General features: G+C 38.8%; 1 protein-coding gene and 1 non-coding gene across 3 annotated transcripts in view; one reads left to right on the top strand and one right to left on the bottom strand.

The window, feature by feature from the left end:
- Positions 1-21,684, top strand: part of NELL1 (neural EGFL like 1) — an 833,778-nt gene that overhangs the window by 737,318 nt on the left and 74,776 nt on the right. The window lies entirely within an intron of this gene.
- Positions 14,016-14,122, bottom strand: LOC132009271 (U6 spliceosomal RNA). Its single transcript, XR_009401841.1, has one exon. It is a non-coding gene; the product is annotated as a U6 spliceosomal RNA (small nuclear RNA).

Below are 21,684 nucleotides of genomic sequence, written 5' to 3'. Positions count from 1 at the left end.
TGAAAAAATTTAAAGTAAATCGGTAAAGAATTATATTCTTTTTTGTGGCATCCACTTCCCCAGATAATTAGCTTGACTAACTATGACTACTTCATAAGAACATAGTACTTTCAAAACCTTACAGAATTTGGGTTTTCACCTCTCATAAGAATTCTTACTTATGCTACCTTAAAGTATACTGTTTGACCCAAAAATACTTCCAGTAATGATAAATTTTATAAATAGCCTTAGATCATTTCTCAGTTCTCACCAAGTGCTAAAGAAGTGTATTGCATCTAATTACTAATTATTATGTCCCTTTAACTTGTTTACTCTTCATGAAAGCTTTATTTTAGGAACCCCACCTTTATGATTTGCCCTTTATGACTTTAGTATTTTATTTTCCCCACAATATTTATAATCAATCAGAACTGCAATTTCCAACAGTTTGCCTTGTCATTGAAATGTATATACATTTGGGTGGCAATTATTTATACTTTCTTTTTATTTTTTACACCCATAACCAGTGCTCTAGTCCTAATATGGGGTTTATCCAGGTTACCTCTGTTATCCTTATTAACAATGATATAATACTAACCCTCTTTTGGTATTGTTGGAAGGTTTAGATGAAATATTATATTTAAAAAATTTTTATAAGTTGTTTACAAGGTATTTCAGACATCTCATTTGAATGTAATTCTTAGTCTGTGAAGAAAACACTTACTTTCTCCATTAGAGAAGAGAAACTGAGATCCAACATCATATTTACAATTCTTAAATATGGTACAGTACTCAAACTCTTGTTTTCTGACTTTTATTTCAGTATTGTTGTTTTTATTTCAGTATTGTTTTTCTCCCATGTCAAATTCTACTGTACAGAATGTTAAAATATTTTACCTATTACAAAAGGTTAAATTTTGTCACTAATTTTCCTGGATGTATTTTTTACCATTTACTATCTATGGATATTGTCAAAGAATAATATTTTCAAGTGCCTGAAACTAAATATGACTCTGCCTATATGCCTAATGTTTAGGTCTTCAAATATGGTATGTATGTGTGGAGGGATATTTTAGTGGGTTTCTTTTAATGATAATGATATCTCAACACTATTCCATGGTTAGAAATTTTTTATCTGTATGGGTTTGGCAATTTAATGATGACTTGTTCTATTTCCCTATCATTTTCATTCTTCCTCTTCGTCATCTTCGTCTTCTTCATCATCTTCGTCTTCTTCTTCTCCTTCTTCTTCTCCTTCTTCTTCTTCTATGCAGGGCTTAAACTCACAACCCTGAGATCAAGACCTGAGCTGAGACCAAGAGTCTGATGCTTAACTGACTGAGCCACTGAAGCACCCCACCCCTTCATTTTCATTCTTAAGTCAACTAGAAAGCCACTAAGACTATATGATTTCATACTGGCATACAGTTGCAGTGATTGTCTTGCATGTGACCAGATATTAGGTAAAGGTTGGCTCACATTCCTTGGATACTCTGTGTAGAACCTCACATTAGCAAGTTACATGGTAGGAATTGCTTTTTCTTGGTATTTATTAATATGGAGAACATTGTGACAACTATTTAATTTCATATGCATATCTCATCTGATTATGCTGTGAGGGAAAATAGCAGGAAACCCCATTATTTGAGTCATTAACAATGAACTGGACAAAAGCATGTGTAATCGACTGTGGGCAATAATATGTGCATTGTTGGGATTTAAATTAATTTGTTCCATCTGCTATAATTTCTATAAATCTGTCATGAATGACAAAAAAGAGTTACAACTTACTACTTTTCAGCCATTGATGTTTTGAAGTAGGTCAGGATCTGCGCTTTGTGACCTTAGTTCACCCTTCACCTGAGTGATGATCTGTTTGTGGTGGGGTAAATGGAGTAAGTAGAGTAAGACATATACAAATAGTGTCTAGGAGCCAATATATTTACATGTTATAGCTCCTCTTAACTGCACCTCTCCCTTTGCCAATATTTTGTACTTTTCTTCCAAGTCCCAAAAGTGTAATCTTTTCAAACATCAGCCCAGGATAAAACTCATTAACCCTCTTGTCCTCCTGTCTTTGGGAAGCAGTGACCATAGCTTTGAAATGCTCTCTTCTTATTATATGTGTTGCCTGCCAACTCTCCCAGGATCAGAACTTGCTGAAGTCTGGGAATGCAGATGCTGGTGGCTTCTGATTCACATTGACTGATTTCCTACAGGTGCCACTCCATTGATTTGTTATTAATAGTATTATCAATTATGGAAATAGAGGTGGTATGATCAAAATTTACAAAGAATGGAGAGGTGAATAAGAATTATCAGTATAGTTTAGGAGGTTGCTACTGTGCATGACTGACTAGTCTTGATTGAGGGACTTCCCTGAATTATCTGGCACTGGGTTAGATGGGAAAACAGGAATAAAGAGGACACATGACAAGGAAGTGGCAGAATTCTAGTAAGATCTTCTGGGGGTTTTTTTGTTTGTTTTTAGATCTTCTGTTTTTAAAAGCCATAATCTTTTCATCGCGAAATACTGCAGAGGGATGCCTGGATGACTCACTCAGTTGAGTGGCCAATTCTTGATTTATGCTCAGGTCATGATCTCGAGGTCCTGGGGCAAGCCCCAGCATTTGGGCTCTGTGTTCAGCAAGGAGTCTGCTTGAGGATTTTCTCCCTTCCCTTCTCCCTCCGCCCCTTCCCCTGCTCTCACACACTCTCTCTCAAATAAATCTTTAAAAAAAAAAAAAACAAAATACTGCAGGAAGCAGGAGTTTGCTTTAAAGAATGGTTACTCCATTTATTCTCACCTTGATTGTTGGGATTTTCTCCACCAGACTCAGGCAACTCTGTTATCATCAACATTTACCACGTGGCCCTGGGGAAGTTAAGTACTCCTGGTGTTTCTGCAGCCTGATTTATCAGAATCTTTTTCAATTTAATTTTGAAAGAAGTTCTGCCCAAATTATCTTGATTGCCTTTTAGTACTTCATTCTTCACAGTCTTCCTGCCTCTCAGACATTCGAGGTTTAGGATCCTTTTGGCAAGCAGATACATCACAGTGACCCTTTCTGGCTACACACCCACGGTATGAATATGCAAGGAAGTAACAAAACTGGTATAGCAAATGTGCACGGTTTTCCTCCTTGAGCAGGTCATTGGAAATCTGGCTATTTATGTTCAGAGAGTAATTCCTTTTCTGTTCTTTGTTCCCAAAGAAAGAACACACAAAGCATATCTTGAATGATAAATAGAAAATTGAAGGAAACAGGAATAAGCATGAAGAGAGGCTCAGGTTTCTGCCAGCTTCTCAGAGTACATTGAGATTCCCCTATCAACCACATATCAGTCAAGACATAGGTGTTATAATCAAATAAAGCAGTGTGTTTTTCAATAAAAGAAATATAATTAATTCTGGATGTGTCTTGTTCTTTCATACTTTTGGTGTGTGTCTTGGGCAATTCCTCATATCTGTATGAGCCTCAGTTTCCTCATTTGTGAGACTCTTCCTTGGGGTTCTTTTAAGGTACAGATGTAGAACATGTGTCAGTACAGAACACAATACTCGATGCAGTCTCTTTCCTTCACCATAAGCTTATGTAAACTAAAGAGACTGAATGCGATGATCTTGAAGTTTCCTTGAAGTTCTAATATTCCTGCTAACCTCTAGAACTGTAGTGTCCAAAATGGGAGCCTACCATTCGAAATATGGCTGCTGCAACTGAGCAATTTAATATTTCATTTTAATTAATTTGTTTAAAGTTCTAAAACTGGTGCACTGTAAAATACTTTCCCTTTAGTACAACTTTATTGTGCTTTAGACTACCTTTAACTGTATTGCACCATAAGATGAATGCCATTTTTACAGTATGACTATTGGCTTATGATGTTTCTAGTGGCTGATGAGTAAATGTTTTACATCGATTTCATGTTGAAATGGTAATAGTTTAGATATATTGAATGAAATAAAAGATATTATTGTAATTAATTTAACTCCTTTCTCTTAACTTTTTAAATGTGACTTCTAGAAAATGGGAAATTCCACATCCAGCTCATATTATATTTCAGTTGGACAGCACTGCTCCCGATGGCTCTGGAGGATGCCGCAACATGAGGGTTGACATTTGCAGCCCAGAAAACAGCTCTATATAAATCTGAAGAGTTTGAGGAAAGGTTCCCATTGTGTGCTTATTATGAGGCTGGGGTCAATCCCTTGTTTACTTGGTCCAGTTCCTTACTGAAGGGCTCTCAGGTAATAGATAACATTTACATTACCCCTCAACTTGAGTAACTGAGTGTGAATCCAGTCACTTAAAAGCTATTCTATGTCAGTGAGACCCTGCAAAGAATGCCCAATTCAGACAGTGCCTTGATTCCTCAGACTCTCCATAGGCAAGGTACTTCACATGCTCAATCTAGTTCTTAATTTTGGATTCTTGGCTCTTTTTTCCCCGTTTTTCAAAATCTAGTAATTAATCCTTGAACCTACATCACCTCCATATTTTTCCTTAATTCCAACCTTGGTATTGTAATGAACACTGTGACATTACTGAGACACTTGTCTTATGTCCCTTGCCTAGGGCTGGATCCAAGAACTACTGAGCTGAGCAGGGATTTTTCTCTTGCCAAAGCCACACTGAATTAGTAAATAACTTGTGGACTTTTTCTTTCTCACTGTGAGAATGCTGGCTCCATGAGAGCTCTGTGATAGCTGGGACCTTGTTTGTCCTCCAGGGCTTAAAGCAGCTGACTGTCATAGAAGTGTCCAGTAGATATTTTGACCGGTTAATTGGAAGCTAGGATGGTTTTTCCTAAGCACATATAACTTTTAGTATTATAATACCATCATCATAATAATAATTCACATTTGTCAAAGGCTTTGTAGTTGACACATGCATTCACATCCATTATCCTATTTTATCTTCACATCAGCACCATACAGGGATTATTTCATGTTCTTCAGAGACAGAGACAGAAGCTCAGAGAGGTGAGTAAACAGTGGGGCAGGAATTGGAACTTCATGTCTTTTGATCACAGACCTATTTACTTTCCTCTACCTACAGCAGCTTCTACCATCTGACTTCAGTGTTTGTGCATAATTGAGTAAACTTGCAGGGTACGTTTGTAATGCTCGTCTTAATTAACTTGACGTTTCTCATGATGTACCTATACTAGGCTGTGGGAAACTTGGTTTTCAAAATTGCTGATTCTCTCTCTTCCTATCTTTATCCGAGTCATATGCATTTGGTCATTTTTCTGCTTTTCCTCTGGCTTCCAGAGAGTATATATACTACTATAATTTTAATTTCAGTGAGTTTTTAGTTATTTTAAACTTATTCACCCTCTAGCTTAAAGCAGAGATTCCGAAGTCGTGTTCAGCTTCTTATTCTTGTCTTTCCCCAGCCTGCCACCAGATGCTATTGATTCCACTCTTAAATCCCTCCTTTCTGCACACTCTGTGGGTACCCCCCTTGGTATCTCTTGCTCTGATTATTTCATTATGGTAAGTTTGAGAATTAAAAATTTTCTATACTAAAGAGTTTTCTAAAATTATCAGTAAGTGTCTTGATAAATAAGTTGAAACTTCTTGCCATCCTGGCTTTGGGATGTCACCTTACTTGAGGTCTATCTCTATTCTAAGGCCTCCTAAATGATTTTCCTGTTTCCAACCAGTCCTCCTCCAGTCTTTGCTAACCCATGTCTCCAGAGTGATCTTTTCACAATAGAAGTGTGATTGCCAAGCTCCTACTGCAAAGCCTTTGGATGAATTTCCACTGTGTGCATGATTAATGGTAACTAAACTCAGTGGAACTTTGATCATGGTCTTTTGTAGAGGAATCCCACATTATCTAATTAACTCTCTCTCTCTTCCTCACTTTACTCCTCTTTAAACCCTGTATACCACAATGTTTCCTGAACACTCTGCATTTTTTCCTGCATCCAGATTTTTTTACATACAGTATTTCCTGGGCCTCTCATGCTTTTTTATGTCCATCATGTAAAATTCTGTTTGCCTTCAAGGTTCAGCTTAGATTTCTCACCCATACAGTCTCTCTAATTCTCTTCTCTATCCTCCAGTAGCTCCCCTTCTAAAATAACTTGAATCATCCCCTCTACTTTCACTTCTAGAATACTGATATAATTGTCTATTTCTCCTCAGATGAAATCTCCTTGAGATGTCATATTATGACATCTCAAGTCTGGGGACCTTGGCTTTTCTCTCTGTGTGTTCTGTGCCTTGTTCTTAGTCCTGGTAGCCTTTCAGTAACTGAATAATTGACTAGAGGTTAGAATCCTAAATTTTCCTCTAGGTGCATACACCAAAATCCCAAAGCCATCTAGCCAGTGCAGGGCCATCAGCATGCCAAAGTCTCATAATACAAATATCTTAATAGGATAAGACAGGCTGAAAACTGATTTAAAAAAAAAAAAAATCATGGGGCACCTGGGTGGCTCAGTGGGTTAAAGCCTCTGCCTTCAGCTCAGGTCATGATCTCAGGGTCCTGGGATTGAGCCCCGCATCGGGCTCTCTGCTCAGTGGGGAGCCTACTTCCTCCTCTCTCTCTGCCTGCCTCTCTGCCTAGTTGTGATCTGTCTGTCAAATAAATAAATAAAAAATCTTTTAAAAAAATTTTTAAAAAGTAATTAAAAAAAAATTAAAACGGGGTGTTTAAAAAAATCATGCTGGTGCATGTGTGAAAAATACATTTTTGCAAATGAAGTGTACTATCTTAGTGATTTTTTTAAGAAAGTTCAGCATTCAAAGTGTGTTGGATTATTATAAAGAACTGTTGAGGAGTTAAGATGACAAAGTAGTAGGAGGACCCTAGGCTTGCTTCATCCTTCAAACACAGCTGCAAAAATACCAAATCATTCTGAAGACCCAAGAAATCAGCCTGAGGACTGACAGAACAAACTGCACAACTAGAGGGAGAGAAGAGGCCACACCATGAACGATAGGAGGTGTGGAGATATGGTTTTGGGGAAGAAATAGATTGCAAGTGCTGTGGAGATAGCACTAAGAGAGAGAGAGAGAGAGAGAGGAGCACATGGTGTGTGTTGGGGGGGTGTACAAGGAAGACACTTCCCCAAAGCCACTGACTGGGAAATAAGAGAGGCTGATTTTCATGAGGTTTTGTAACCAACAGAATAGTTTTAGAGGTCCATGGCATGGCTGGTATAGAGCCCTGAGGGTCCTACAGTGCTCCTGTAGAGAAGACGGGAAGGTAACCCTGGGGGCAGATGGCACAGTCTGAGGATTACTGAAGACAAACTGGCAGAGAGACAGTTCCATCTTCTTGGAGCACATCTGAAAGAGGGGCCTTGCCTCTCTGAGGACTAAAGAGCCAGTGGGTAACATTTCCCTCCCAGTCCCTCAGCCTAGGTACAGAGATACCTGCTGAGGGTGGTTTATCTGGATACTGCCTCTTTAGCAGGCTTTGCTCCAAACCCCATGCTCCTGTGCTCTGGTTTTGACTGCCTTTCTGTGTCAAATCTGCCTCAATCCCAGCATCACAAGACCCTCTTCCAGAAGACATAGCACAAGTCTCCACCATACCAGACTCATTTGAGACCTAAAAACATGTGCAGATGTAGTAATTAAGGTGGGAGAGACATATTTGATAGTAAGAGAGGGAAGAAACATTTACCATGCAAATAGACATCACATCAGACAAACTAGGTTTTATTTTTTTAGAGGGAAAGAGTACAAACATGGGTGGAGGGGAGTGAAAGAAAATCTCAAGCAGGCTTCATGCTCAGTGCAGAGCCTGATGCAGGGATCAGTTTCACCACCCTGATATCATGACCTGAGCCAAAACCAAGACTTGGACACTTAACTGACTGAGCCACCCAGGTGCCCCATAAAGAACTTATAAAATGCTACACCCAGGGGCACCTGGGTGGCTCAGTGGGTTAAGCCTCTGCCTTCAGCTCAGGTCATGACCTCAGGGTCCTGGGTAGAGCCCCGCATGGGGCTCTCTGCTTAGCAGGGAGCCTGCTTCCCCCTTTCTCTCTGCCTGCCTCTCTGCCTACATGTGATCTCTGTCTGTGTCAAATAAATAAAATCTTTTTTTAAAAAAAAGAACACCCAAAATACAATCCAATTAAAAAATGGACAGAAGACATGAATAGACATTTTTCCATAGAAGACATATAACTGGCTAATAGACACATGAAAGATACTTAACATCACTCATCATCAGGAAAATACAAAACTACGATGAAATATCACTTCACACCTGTCAGAATCCTAAAATTAACAACACAGGAAACCACAGATATTGAGAATGCACAGAATGGGGAACATTGTTACACTGTTGATGGGAACGCAAACTGGTACAGCCACTCCAGGAAACAGTATGGCAGTTCCTCAGAAAGTTCAAAACAGAACTACCTAAGATCCAGAAATTATGCTACTAGTATTTACCTATTTACCCTAAGGATACAAAGACACTCACTCAAGTTATGTGTGTACTCTGATGTTTGTAGCAGCATTATCAACAATAGCCAAATTATGGAAAGAGCCCAAATGTCCATCAACTGAAGAATGGATAAAGCTATACACAAACACGCACGCATGCACGCACGCACGCATGCACATACACAGTGGAGTATTCCTTCACCTTAAAGAATGAAATCTTAGTATTTTCAAGGACTTGGATGGAGCTAGAGTGTATTATGCTAAGCGAAACAAGTCAGAGAAAGAGAAATACCATATGATTTCACTTATATGTGGAATTTAAGAAATAGATGAACAGAAAGGGGAAAAGGCAAACCAGAAAAAAGACTCTAAACTATAGAGAACAAACTGAGGGCTGCTAGAGGAGAGGTGAGCAGGGAGCTGGGTTAAAGGTGTGATGGGCATTATGGAGAGCACTTGTGATGAGTACTGGGTGTTATTAAATGATGAGTCACTCAATTCACCTGAAACGAACTAATTGGATTTAAATCAAAACTTGAAAAAAAAAAGTGTCAATTTGGCTGTCATTTTCTAATTTATGAATTTATTTTGACATTCTTAGAAAACGTAAAGCAGCCTGATCATGGCAGTCTAGAGCTGCAGTTGCACAGTTCAGCCTGGTGTTTGGCATGATATCATCCCTGACTGACCCAACAGTTCACAGGTCCACCTTTGCCCCGAGTCATGGTGCTCAAGCATAGTTGGGATGATGTGTTTGTGATTTTCAGGCCTAAAGAGCCCTAATGCACTTAAGAGAATAACACCGTATAATGACTTTGTATTCTTAGTAGAAGCTACAGAATCTGAAGTAAAATGGCCTGTGCTTTAATAGAGCTTTGAGGTGTTCTCCCTGTATGATTTGGGACTTTCATTTCATCATCTGGAAGAATCAGGCAAATACTTCATGCAATTGATGGAGAAATGAAGAAAGATAATATATTCAAAGCATACAGAATAGTGACCATTATTATCTTAAAATGCTTACTGACCTAAGTCCATTAAATTCTAACCCTAGAGAGAGGTATTAGATTCACTCTAGTGTTTCCTACTGTGTGACCCTGTTTGTTAGTGCTTAGTATGGAGGAGATAGTTAATGAATATTTGTTGAATAAATGCCATGATTTTTAGGATCATGGCCAGAAAGATAGTAGACGAGAGGTCCTTTCAGTGGCTGCACTGTCATTCTGTCCTACCCAAGAAAGAAATAGAAGAAGAAGGAGGCAGTGCTATCCTATCATATATTGAACATACAGTATTTTCAGGCAGTTAGGTGGATTCATATTGTATATGTTTAATCTTTACTCTGTCAGTGTAATATGTTCTCCATACTTTAAAATGCAAATAATCAGGCATACACTAGTTCAAGGTCACATTTTAGAAGAAGCGAAGTCAGAATTCACTCAAGACTGCTGAGTTCTTTCCATCAGGTTAAGCGTCTGGGACATCCTGAACAAAACGCATCTTCAGTTTTCTAAAATTTTTTTCTTCTTCATTGACTATCTTCCCTTCATATAAAAAACATATTCCAGGGGAAAAAGAAAAAACAAGTTTGGATTCATATTACACTTGATCTGGGAGAAACCAAAGTTTAAACATTAGGTTAAAGGGTTGTTGTTTTGTTTTGTTTTGTTTTTTAGAGATTTATCCTCCGGGTGTATCTGGTGGAAACAAAAGCTCATTCTTTCTGGAGGAATTCACCACCACCTCTGGTCCCACCAGGTTCTCAGATAAAACACCACTGAGCACAATCTGCCGTTCAAAATTTCTAGCTAATATGAGTGGGAGTCAGAAAAATAATAAACAACAGATGACGTGTACCAGGACTTCAGAAAATAGAGTTTTAGGTCCTAACAAATATTTCAGAAATTATAATAGGTAATTAAGTTTGTTGAATATAGATGATGTGGTTTTTGAAGTACCTCAGATCTTTTGTGAGTATAGAAGGGTAAAATTAATGATGAAAGCAGACAGCTTATGAAGTTAACAAAAATAACCACAGAACAAAGCAGAGTGAATCAAAGGAGAAAAAAATAAAGATGATACCAAAAATAAAATGAAAATATCTAAATCATCAATACTAAAGTGTTTTTTTTTTTAAGATTTTTTAAATAAACCAAATCCTAGTGGAATTACGGACAAAGGAGACAAGGTATAAAAATAATCATGATTAGGCGCCTAGGTGGCTCAGTTGGTTGAGTGACTGCCTTGGGCTCAGGTCATGATCTTGATGTCCTGGGATCAAGTCCCACATTGGGCTCCCTGCTCAGCAGGGAGTTTGCTTCTCCTGCTGACCTCTCTCCTCTCCTGCTCTCTCTCATTCTCTCTCTCTCTCTCTCTCTCGCTCGCAAATAAATAAATAAAATCTTTAAAAAAAAAAAAGGAAAAAAATTGATCATGATTAGAAGTAAGAACTGAAACTTAAATACAGGTACCACAAATATTTCTTTAAAAATAACAGTTTTATATTATAATTTGAAAACTCTCATGTTGTACACATATTAATGGAAAAATATAATTTGCCAAATGACTTGACATTTTTTTTAAATGAGTAGATATATAACAACTAAAAGTTTCAGTTCACTAAAAATCTATGTTCACCTAGCCATACACATAGATACTAAAAACCTAAGTGCAGATAAATACCAGCAAGTCCCGTTTAATACCCAGGAAACATATGCTGCTGATCTTTACAAGATAGTCCAGAGAATAACAAAGGGGAAGTACTTCCCAATTTGACTTACTATGGATAGCATAATGTTCTTACAAACGAGGTTGCATCAACTTAATACAGGAAAATCATAGTTTCGTATCACTTCTATTTTAAAATTCCATTCAGAACAAATGTAACTAAAACAACCTGAAGTGTTTTTTTTTTTTTTTTTTAAATCTCATAAACAGGTTGCCTTTATCCTAGAAATTCAAGGATAATTTAATAGTACTTAATATATCAATATAATTAATTACATTCCATGGTTCAAGGAAAGAAAGATGCAGAATCACCCCAAAGAGAAAAAGCTTTCAATAAAATTCATTCACTATGTTGAAAAAAACTTAGCAACTGAGATACAGAATTTAAAAATCTATAGCAGGTGTCATATTTAATAGTGAATCAATAGAAACAACCCCTTTTAAAAACACAACAAAGGAAAAAGATTGAAAATCACTTTACATTAGCATAAATTAGTTTGTGTTCATCAAAGAAAACATCCTCTCACAAAAGTGAAAATAGGGGTACCTGGGTAACTCAGCGGGTTCGTTGTGTGTCTGACTCTTGATTTCAGCTCAGGTCATGATCTTTAGGTGGGTGAAATTGAGCCCTGTTTTGGGTTCCACACTCAGTGGGGAGTCTGCTTTGGATTGTCTCTCCCACTCCCCATTGTGCACTCTCTTGAATAAATAAATCTTTAAAAAAATAAAATTATAAACTACATATATGGAGAGAAGATACTTGTGAAACATATAAACCAGGAAGATAATATATAGATTATATAAATAACTTGTTCCAGTCTCTATAAAAAGAAAACAAAATGGACAAAACTTATAAACATAACTTATAGAAACAAAAATCCATAAATCTATGGAAAGACGTTCAGTTTCACTAGTAATCAGGAAAATCTAAATAAAACCACACTGAAATACAATTACGCACCCACTGTTGTAACAAGACTTATGACAATGCCAAGTGTTGCCAAAGACAATAAGCAACTGGAAAAATACCGCACTTTTGCTGGACATATATTCATATAAATTTTGAGCACTTTGGTCAGTGCTTCGCTTTGGTAAAGGTGACTGTGCACATACTCCCTGACCCAACAATTCCACTTATAGGAATATATTTGAGGAACCCTTGGACATGTACACAAGAACCCAAAACATGAATGTCCATTACTTCATTGATTATGATTGTAAAAATCTGGGAACAAAATTTCCATCAAAGAAAGGATGAAATAAGTGAAACCATATGATAATTGACTCTCTCTGCTTGACTTACCTCACTCAGCATAATCTCTTCCAGTCCTGAAGGGAGTTGGGGGAAAGTCCTGAAGTGGAGGTGAACCATGAGAGACTATGGACTCTGAAAAACAATCTGAGGGTTTTGAAGGGGCGGGGGGGTGGGAGGTCAGGGTACCAGGTGGTGGGTATTATAGAGGGCACGGATTGCATGGAGCACTGGGTGTGGTGCAAAAATAATGAATACTGTTATGCTGAAAATAAAAAATAAATTTAAAAAAAAGAAAAAAAGGATGAAATAATAGTACAGAAATTGAGTAAATTGGGCTTACTCCTCTCAACATCAGTAAATGTCAAAACGATGTTAAGTGATAAGAGGAAGTTATAAAAATACGTGTGCAGGGGTACGTGGGTGGCTCAGTGGATTAAAGCCTTTGCCTTCGGCTCAGGTCATGATCTCAGGGGCCTGGGATCGAGCCCCACATCAGGCTCTCTGCTCAGCAGGGAGTCTGCTTCCCTTCCTCTCTCTCTGCCTGCCTCTCTGCCTACTTGTGATCTCTGTCAAATGAATAAATAAAATCTTAAAAAAAAAAGAAAAAAAGAAAAAAAAAAGTCCAGGGACCGAGGCCTAATTAACATCTCAGGCATTTGTATTGAATGACAAGACCTCTCCAGCCCTTTAGGAGTGGGCCAGGATGACTTTACATGATTCTGTAATGTCAGTGAATGCATGACTGGTAGCATCTTGTTTCCAATTATAGATCATAAGCCATAATGGATGCCTTTTAGAAACTGTATTTATAAATGTGCAGAGAGGCAGAGAATAGTGGCTATATTCAATAAACACCATAAATAACCGTGCTGGAGTGAAGCACAGAATTCAAATGCAGTTTAGGTATTCTCTGTGGAATTTGGAAACCATGTTCTTAAGCACACCTGGGAATATTCTCATTTCTGCCCTTTACCTGAATTATGTAGAAGCATGTAGAAAAGCTCAGTCTAATCTTTGTTCTTGGTGTCAATCTTGCCCTTCTCACAGTTCTCTGGTTCAGCTAGCATACAAACAGTTGTTGAGAGCTAAACCTTAATACAGTTTCAGGAGACAAATTGCAGTTCATTTGTTCTTGCCCAAATCTGCCAAAATGCCATAGTGCAGCCTGGCAGAACAGGTTTAAAGTGTGGTATGAATTCGTGGAGCACAAAGAGATACACCTGCGTGTGAGCATTTTTTTGAATGTATATATTTTGAACGCTCAAGAGTTCTTTATTCACCTCAACCCCTCTTGCTTGAATACTTATTGATCTTTTAACCACCCTGCATGTGATCTCCCTTTCTAGGAGGTGACCTGCCCTACATCTGCTTGACTTGTCAGCTGTACCCATCTCTCCTAGCTAAGACCTCCTTAGCTCTTTAAGAGTAATTTTTTTTTATGTGTGTTTGTTATTTCCATGATTTGATTGAAACAATAGTTAAGAGAATGGAAACATACTCTCATGGTTTATATCTCATTTCCTTCATTTTTTTTAAGTTTTTAATTTTTTATTCATATATAATGTATTATTAGCCCCAGGAACAGGCCTGTGAACTGCCAGGTTTACACACTTCACAGTACTCACCATAGCACAGAAAAATATGGAACACTTCGCAGATTTGCGGGTCATCCTTGCACAGGGGCCATGCGAATCTTCTTTGTATGGTTCCAATTTTAGTATATGTGCTGCTGAAGTGAGCACCATTACCTTTGTTTCTTAGGTGGGTAGTCTTGAGCAGGTCCTGTAACTTCTTATCTGTAAAATGGGGATAATAATAGTACTTATATCATCAGGTTGTTCAGAGGGTTAAGTAAGCTAATACTTGTGAAATATTTGGCAGAGTAAACACTTAATAAGAGCTAGTTGTTGCTGCTGTTATCACCATCATTACTAAGTTGTTATCCCCCCGTGCCTGGGTGGCTCCGTCAGTTAACTGGCTGCGTTTGGATTAGGTCAAGATCCTAGGGTCCTGGGATCGAGCCCCACATGGGACTTTATGCTCAGGCAGCAGCCTGCTTTACCCTCTCCCTCTGTCTGCAACCCCCCCCCCCCTGCTTGTGATCTGTCAGATAAATAAAATCTTAAAATATTATCCCCAGTATACTCAAGCAAATGTGTGTACTGGAATAATCTGGAATAGTCTCTTGCTTAGAGCCTCCAACATACCCTAGTTCCTATGACTTTCTTATTTAAATTTTCCCTCTGGAGTTACTACTGGGCTTACTCCGCGTGCCCCAGCAGGAGCCAGGCAATGATCCAAAGCAGCCTTCCAATGAGCTTGCACCATCCTTACCGACAGTCATGTAGAAGGCTGTGGGGGCATGGTGGTAAACAAGGCAGAAGAGTCCCTGCTTCCGTGAGCTTATATTCTAGTATAGAAAGACCATACACAACTGTATATACCAACCAGGTCATCAGGTACTGACTGATGCTATGAAGAAAAGAAAGCAGGGTCATGGAATAGGGAGAGACTGAAGAGAGGAAGCTGCTTTATAAATGGTGGTCAAGGAAGGATTCTTTGAGTTGGTGGCATTTGAGCTGTGACCTAAATAACAGCAGGAGCTGGTCATGTTTATTAGCAGTGTTCTAGGAAGAGGAGATCGCTAGTACAAAATCTCCACGTTAGATGTTGGACTAGAGAAGACGAGGGTGTCCACAGTGCAGTGGGCTAAGGGGAGAGTGGAGTGGGATGAGAAAAAGGGTAAGGAGGGTCTAGGTCTTACAGGGAATTGTAATACTGTTCACATCTTCTATTAAAATCTGAATACAGGAAAACCCATGTGTTGGAGAAAGTGGCTTAAAATACGAGCCTGCCCTGGGAGTCAGCGCCAGGATTTAATTCATGCAGACCTGGCTGCTGCTTGGTGCCATCTGGTGGTGATTGTCCCCAGGCCTCAAGGTCACATTGACTGCTTCTAATTCCTTGTCTTGGCTGGAACATGGCAGCTGTTCCAGAAATGTCCTAGTGAGTTGGTGCTCATTGATGATCGCAGAAGATAAAGCTAAGAGAATATTGGGTATATGGGACCCATTCTCATTCCCAAAGCAGGGCCAAATTTTATTTACTGCTGACCTTGTGTTCTCTTCTGCCCCTTCTCCTGAAAAGATAAGTACTTTATTCTACCTCTCTTGGAAAATAAAGGCTAGTCAGGGATGGCTCAGTTGGTTTTGCCTCCAACTGTTGATTTCGGCTCAGGTCATGATCTCAGGGTTGCTAGATTGAGCCCCCCCCCCCCCAATCAGGCTTGTGTTCAGTGCAGGGTCTGCTTGAGATTCTGTTCCTCTTGCTCTGCCTCTCCCCGAGTTTGTGCACTCTTTCTCAATAAATAAATAAACTCTTCAAAAAGAAAGAAAGGAAAAAAAAAGGCTAGTCAGAGAATAAGCACCAAATACCACTCAAAAATCACATTATATTTGAGAACATGTTATCAGAAAGTATGTCATCCCAAGATTTTACTGGTAGGATGACCTTGGAACTTTGGTTTGGTACTTACTACATTTCATTTATAATACTGTCTAATATTTTAATTATATATGTGCTGGTAATCTTCAAAGAATGTGAACTTCTACAAAACAGGAATAAATCATATTCATCTTTGTGCCCTGGTAGCAGAGGGTTAAAAGAAGCCAACATTTTTACTCACTGGCTTCAAAAAGTAGTACAAGTCTCATTTAATAGTCACAGAAAGTCTATAATGTAAGAACTACTATGTCTGTTTTAAAGATGAAGAAGATGAGGATGAATCCAAAACCATACAGCGAGGAAAAAACACTTCTATGAATTCAATCCCAAACCATCTCACAATATAAGCTTATGTGTCATGAAAAAAAAAAAAAAATCTCTGCAACAGATATAAACCAAAAAGCACATTTGCATTCCACCTCCCCAGATCCATTGCCTTGAATACCCAGGCTAGTTGCTGGTATGTGGCTGATGTCCAAGAGATGATTGGTGGGTTATATATCAAAAACCTACTTGGTCATTTTGGAGTAAGAAAGTGGGGTTAATGACCCCTATTTGACAAACAAAATAAGCATTCGAGGTGATAGGATACTAAATTTATTCTCGAGCATTAATTCCACAGGCAGCTGAGGTCCGGGACCCCAGGCAGCTCACCGATGCTGCCAGAGCAGAGGCTCTTGCTAATGCCAGTCAATCCCTGCTGTTCAATTAGGTTCTGACTTGTGATTCTCTTTCCTCCCAAACCATTTTACTCAATGAATTGTAGTCAACACCACAAGAAAAATTAATGCCTGTGAAATAATGTTGAGTAAGGATAAGAGAAGCCTTACTATGTGAACTATTCACGTTTATTAATTTGAATTAATTTATAATTCTGTATGAAAGAAATATGATGGGCATTTCCCCTCTGCCCTGCAGCACCAGACATGTGCCTCAGGACTGGTCACATGAACCCATTGGGACTGAAATACTAGAATTTCTATTTGTTTTTATTATGTAAAATAAAACTTTACTAATTTTTAATTGTAAATTATTTAATTCCAAGCAATTGACCTGGAAACATCATTTAATTAGTACATAAAGTGACACAAGATTCAGAGAAAGGGTCACTTGGAGTGGATCAGCTGGTGAAGTGTCTGACTTTTGGTTTCAGCTGAGGTCAGAATCTCAGGGTTGGGAGATCAAGCCCTGCATCTAGCTCTGCACTCAGCACAGAGTCTGCTTGAGATTCTCTCCTTCTTTTGCCTCTCCCTCCACTCACACTCTTTCTCTCTCTTTAAAGAATAAATAAATAAATGAAATCTTCTTTAAAAAAGATTTTTCAGAATCAACTAAACATATTCCATCATTTTGCAAATATTAAAAATAATACAACAACCATTTTTTAAATTAGTAACGTATAATTAACATTGCAAATAACCTTTGTATTTGTTTGGTATTGAAAAATGCTTATATGAGGATTGCATGCTAAAAATATTCCTAATGTCAGAGATGCATCAGCCAAAATTTAGAGATTTAGTTGCCCTTGCCAGCATGAGGGCAGCCTCTTCTGGCAGGTGTCATAAATTTAGATGTCTACACCTGTCAAAGATGAGTCGGGTGAGCCAGGAATGGACTGGTCTGCAACACAGAGTCCACGAACCATTTAAACGTGGCAGCCAGTGCTCATCTTTTGCCAGTTGTTGCCATGTGGAATGTGGATCCAGGTTTGACAGATTAATTTTTTCTTTAAAGATGCCAGGAATCAAAAATTTTATGTGGAAACTGCAAGCTCTTGATATTGGCAGTGGGGTTCAGTTGTAAAATATAAGTCTGTGTGTGCCAGCCAAAACCGTACAATGTGTGGAAGCTGTTTCTTATCCCAGGGCTGACTGTTCAGGTCATCTGTTGTAAGGCCACAGGGGTAGATCTGGCACAGGGAGTTAGGCAGTTTTGTTTGTGACAGGAGAGCCCTGCCTTAGGAATTGGGAAGCAGTGTTGATTTTGTTGAGGACTGGTTTTCAATTTATTTCTTCCTTTGCCAATATCATTATTGAGAAGGAAGGAGTTAAGTGATGGAGGTGGTACTAGTGATGTTGATGACTGAAGTGGGTGAGAGAGTCCTTCTTGAAGAAAGATTTCCTATAGCTTAAAGGTTGATAGAACTGAAGGTAAAGCCACCAAAAATGGTAAAATGCTCTGGAGGACGATTTGACTCTTCCTGGACAATGTTCATGGAAACTGAAATCATTTAATAATAATTGTTTTCTGGACATTTGCATCACTGTTACAGGACTGACCTTCACATGGCCCTCAATATAAACAATCTGGGGACTTCGGTGGCTGCCACGTTTCTGCTTCCTTCTGAAAATCTCAGTTTTAGTCACAGGACAAGGATGAGGATAGGGCCAATGGAAGTAATTTAGTGAAGATTTCTGGAAGAGAAAAGACCCAATTGTAGGGAAAGCTTGCTGATGAGGAGGGAGCCTATAGAAATATCACCATTAGGAGACCCACTCCCCTGCAGCATGTTAACTAATTCTCATTCTCTCTCTCTCTCTGGGGAAAACTTTCTCTTGCTTCCTGCCACTCAGTTCTTTCCTTTCTCTCCCTAAATGCCTGAATAGCTGCATATTAGGTTACAAAGAACTTAGGGCTAGGAGGCAGGGCTTATCCCACTGTAAGTACTCTCTGTGACGTTCTGTTTCCTTGCGTTTGAAGGGACCCTCTGAATCCCAAAGTGCCCACCTCACTGTGGTAGTGTGTGGATCAAACAAGATGCCGTGTGTGATAGCACATTCAACATGGTTCTCTGCTGCACAGAAGGTGGAAAAAGAGACAGTGCTGCAATTAGTAGGAGGACAGAGTATTTGGCCTTCTCTAGATTTCCTATTGTATCCTAGCTAGCTCTGTCATGTGCTATCCTATGGCCTTGGGTAAGTGACTACATTCCTGGATTTTTTTTCTCTGTGAAGTGGGGAGAAGAGAGAGTGAATTGTGCATTTCAGGGCTGCCATGGAGACTAAAACATGGTGCCTGCACTCTGAATAGACATTGAAGACATCTTCATTCTCTCCCTTATTTATTCATTTATTTATTTAATTTATGTATTTATTTATTTATAAAGATTTTACTTATTTATTTGACAGAAAGAGATCACAAATAGGGAGAGAGGCAGGCAGAGACAGAGGAGGAAGCAGGCTCCCCGCTGAGCAGAGAGAGCCCAATGTGGGGCTCCATCCTAGGACCCTGGGATCATGACCTGAGCCGAAGGCAGAGGCTTTATTTAATCCACTGAGCCACCCAGGCGCTCCTCTCTCCCATTTTTATATTTGGTAGATCGCAAAGTCTCTGGACACATGTCAAGTGATAAATGGTGTGTGTGTGTGTGTGCTTGTGCATGTGTGCACATGCTTAAAATTTGTCTAGCAATTTGGCATTGCTACTCTTTAGACAACCGTTGAAATGATTCGTGCTGTTAGGGATTTGTCTAATGAGCTAAGAGATCTTAGATACCTCTCTCTCGTTGGTATTCTGTTTTCCTACATGTAAAAAGAAGGTCATTGGACTCAGAGTCTGCAAACTGAAAGCTCAAGTTTGGTGAAAACATGGTGTGTTTATTCTGTCCAGTGTTGGCCCAACTGGTGTTTTAAAAAAGAATAAAACCAAACTTCCAGCCAGACTTAACTAGTGATGAAGGATAAAGGAGCAGTCTTTGCTGGGATTCTATCATGGAATAACATGGTGACATTTCCGAGAGCTAAGTAATAACCAGTCCCATTGGGCTGGGCATATACTATCTCCAGTTTACTAATGCCTGGGCTACATCGTTCACTTAGATTGCTTGCTTGGATCTTCTAATTTTTGGAGTGCATGACCTTGAGTATGGTAGCATATAAAAATTCCATTCCTTTGTTCCTCTGTGATTTGGTAATTTCCAAGCACATGGAATTTAGCAGTTCTTCATTATCACCAGTATTACAATGACTAACCCACAGAATTGAAAAGAGCTGTTGTTTCTCTATAAGCACTAGAAAGGGGTATATAGCAATCATAGGCAATGCAACTGTCCTCTAACTTGTTTCTGAATGATCCTCATCCCAGGTAATCTACTCTCTGAGTAGTCTCTCTTCTCTGGATATCTAAACAGTTTCTCATGTTGAGTGATTGTTTATTCAAAGAGAAATAATTAATTTTCTTTGTTTCTACTTGTAGTTACTTGGTCCTCGCTCTGAGCTTCCCGAGTCATAGATTATCAATCAGATTGACTTAGTGGGGGCCGGCTCTGGCTCTGGACCCTTTGATAGCAGAATCAGTCCTGCCTAAACATTTTCAAACCAAATGTATCCAGGTGCTGTGGAGCTATGACCAGCCAAAGCAGAATAGGGGCTTTTGGAGTATCTTAACCCCAGGTCCTTCTATCTATTTCCGAGTGGGCCTAAGTGTTCTCTTCTAAATTTCTTCTCCAACTCACAGAACAGAGAAAAAGATACTTTTTTCCCTTTCAGGAATACAAATTTTAAAACTGAATTTGATTTGACGAAACCTTTTTTTCCCCCAAATAACTTTTTCATTGTGGTTATTGCTTGTCTACCATTATACAACACAAAAGAATTTTCTCTGGGTATAATCAGTTGGTGACAGAAATACAGTGAAGCTTTCTAGAGGACCAATTTAAGTTATTCACTTTTCATTGGGAGGCTGAAGCCTCTCTGTTTTATTTGGAGGTAAATTATCTTATTTGTCATGTCCGCATAAATATCCCCATTATGAATAATGTAGGCTTTTGGAAAACTCAAAGTAAAAAGCATGGACCTGTCCTTAAAGGGATAAGTTTAACATCTTACAAGAATAAATTAAATACCAACTTGTGTTCCTCCTGTTTAAAAGCAGGAAAACAGAATTGTTGAAGGTGACCTCACTGTCTTAATGAAGGATTCTTAAGCCCATAAAGATACTCAGAATTAGATATAATGGCAGGAGAGCAAAAAATAAAACAGAGCTATTTTTGTTCCTGGGTCACATCAGGCATGTAGTTTGGTGAGAATGACAGTGTGGCCTATTGAAAGGTAGAGTAGCCTATCGAAGTTTTGGAATCTGGAAAAAAAATAAAGTTTGAATCTTACCATAATAAGTACTAGATCTATTGCTTTATTCTTTCCCTTTTGGGCTTGGTTTTTTCTTATCTGGAAGATAGAATGTTCTGTTAGTTGGAATTGTTTTTGACTGCAAGTAACAGAAAACTCAAGCAATTGTGACTTAATGAGAAAATTTTTAGTTACATCTCATGACAGGAAATCTGGCAATATGTAGCTCTGTGGTTGGCTTAGCAGTTCAGTGTTATCAGAAGGCTAGTTTGGTATGCCCATGATTTTATTGGGTTTTCTCCCATGGTACCAAGATGGCTATACCTCCACTTATCAAGTCTTCCATTCAGCTTGGTAATAAAATGAGTATGTCAGAAATTCTGTTATTTTACCATGAAAGGCGACCTCATTTTTATTTCATCTCCAGCAGACTTTATTTCTCATTGGCCAGAACTTGGTCAGATGCCCAGATCTAGACAGTCACTGGGAAAGGGAGAAGAATAACATTATTACTGTAGACCTGTCATTCTCAAAGTGTGGTCCTTAGGATGGTTCTGGCCAATTTGTTAAAATACAAATTGTTGGCCTCTACCCCCAAACCATTTGATTCATTTTCATTTCCACTATGTTCCCTGCTAATGTTAATGCTGCTAGGTCAAGGATCACTCCTTGGACCACTTACTTAGTTCAAGAGTGATTCAGCCCCTGGGGCTGGGATATGGGCCTCCTTTTTT

Source organism: Mustela nigripes, chromosome 1 (assembly GCF_022355385.1).
Source record: "Mustela nigripes isolate SB6536 chromosome 1, MUSNIG.SB6536, whole genome shotgun sequence".
Taxonomy (NCBI): Eukaryota; Metazoa; Chordata; class Mammalia; order Carnivora; family Mustelidae; genus Mustela; species Mustela nigripes.
The sequence above is the reverse complement of the archived record's forward strand: the minus strand, read 5'-3'. Positions and strand labels throughout refer to the sequence as shown.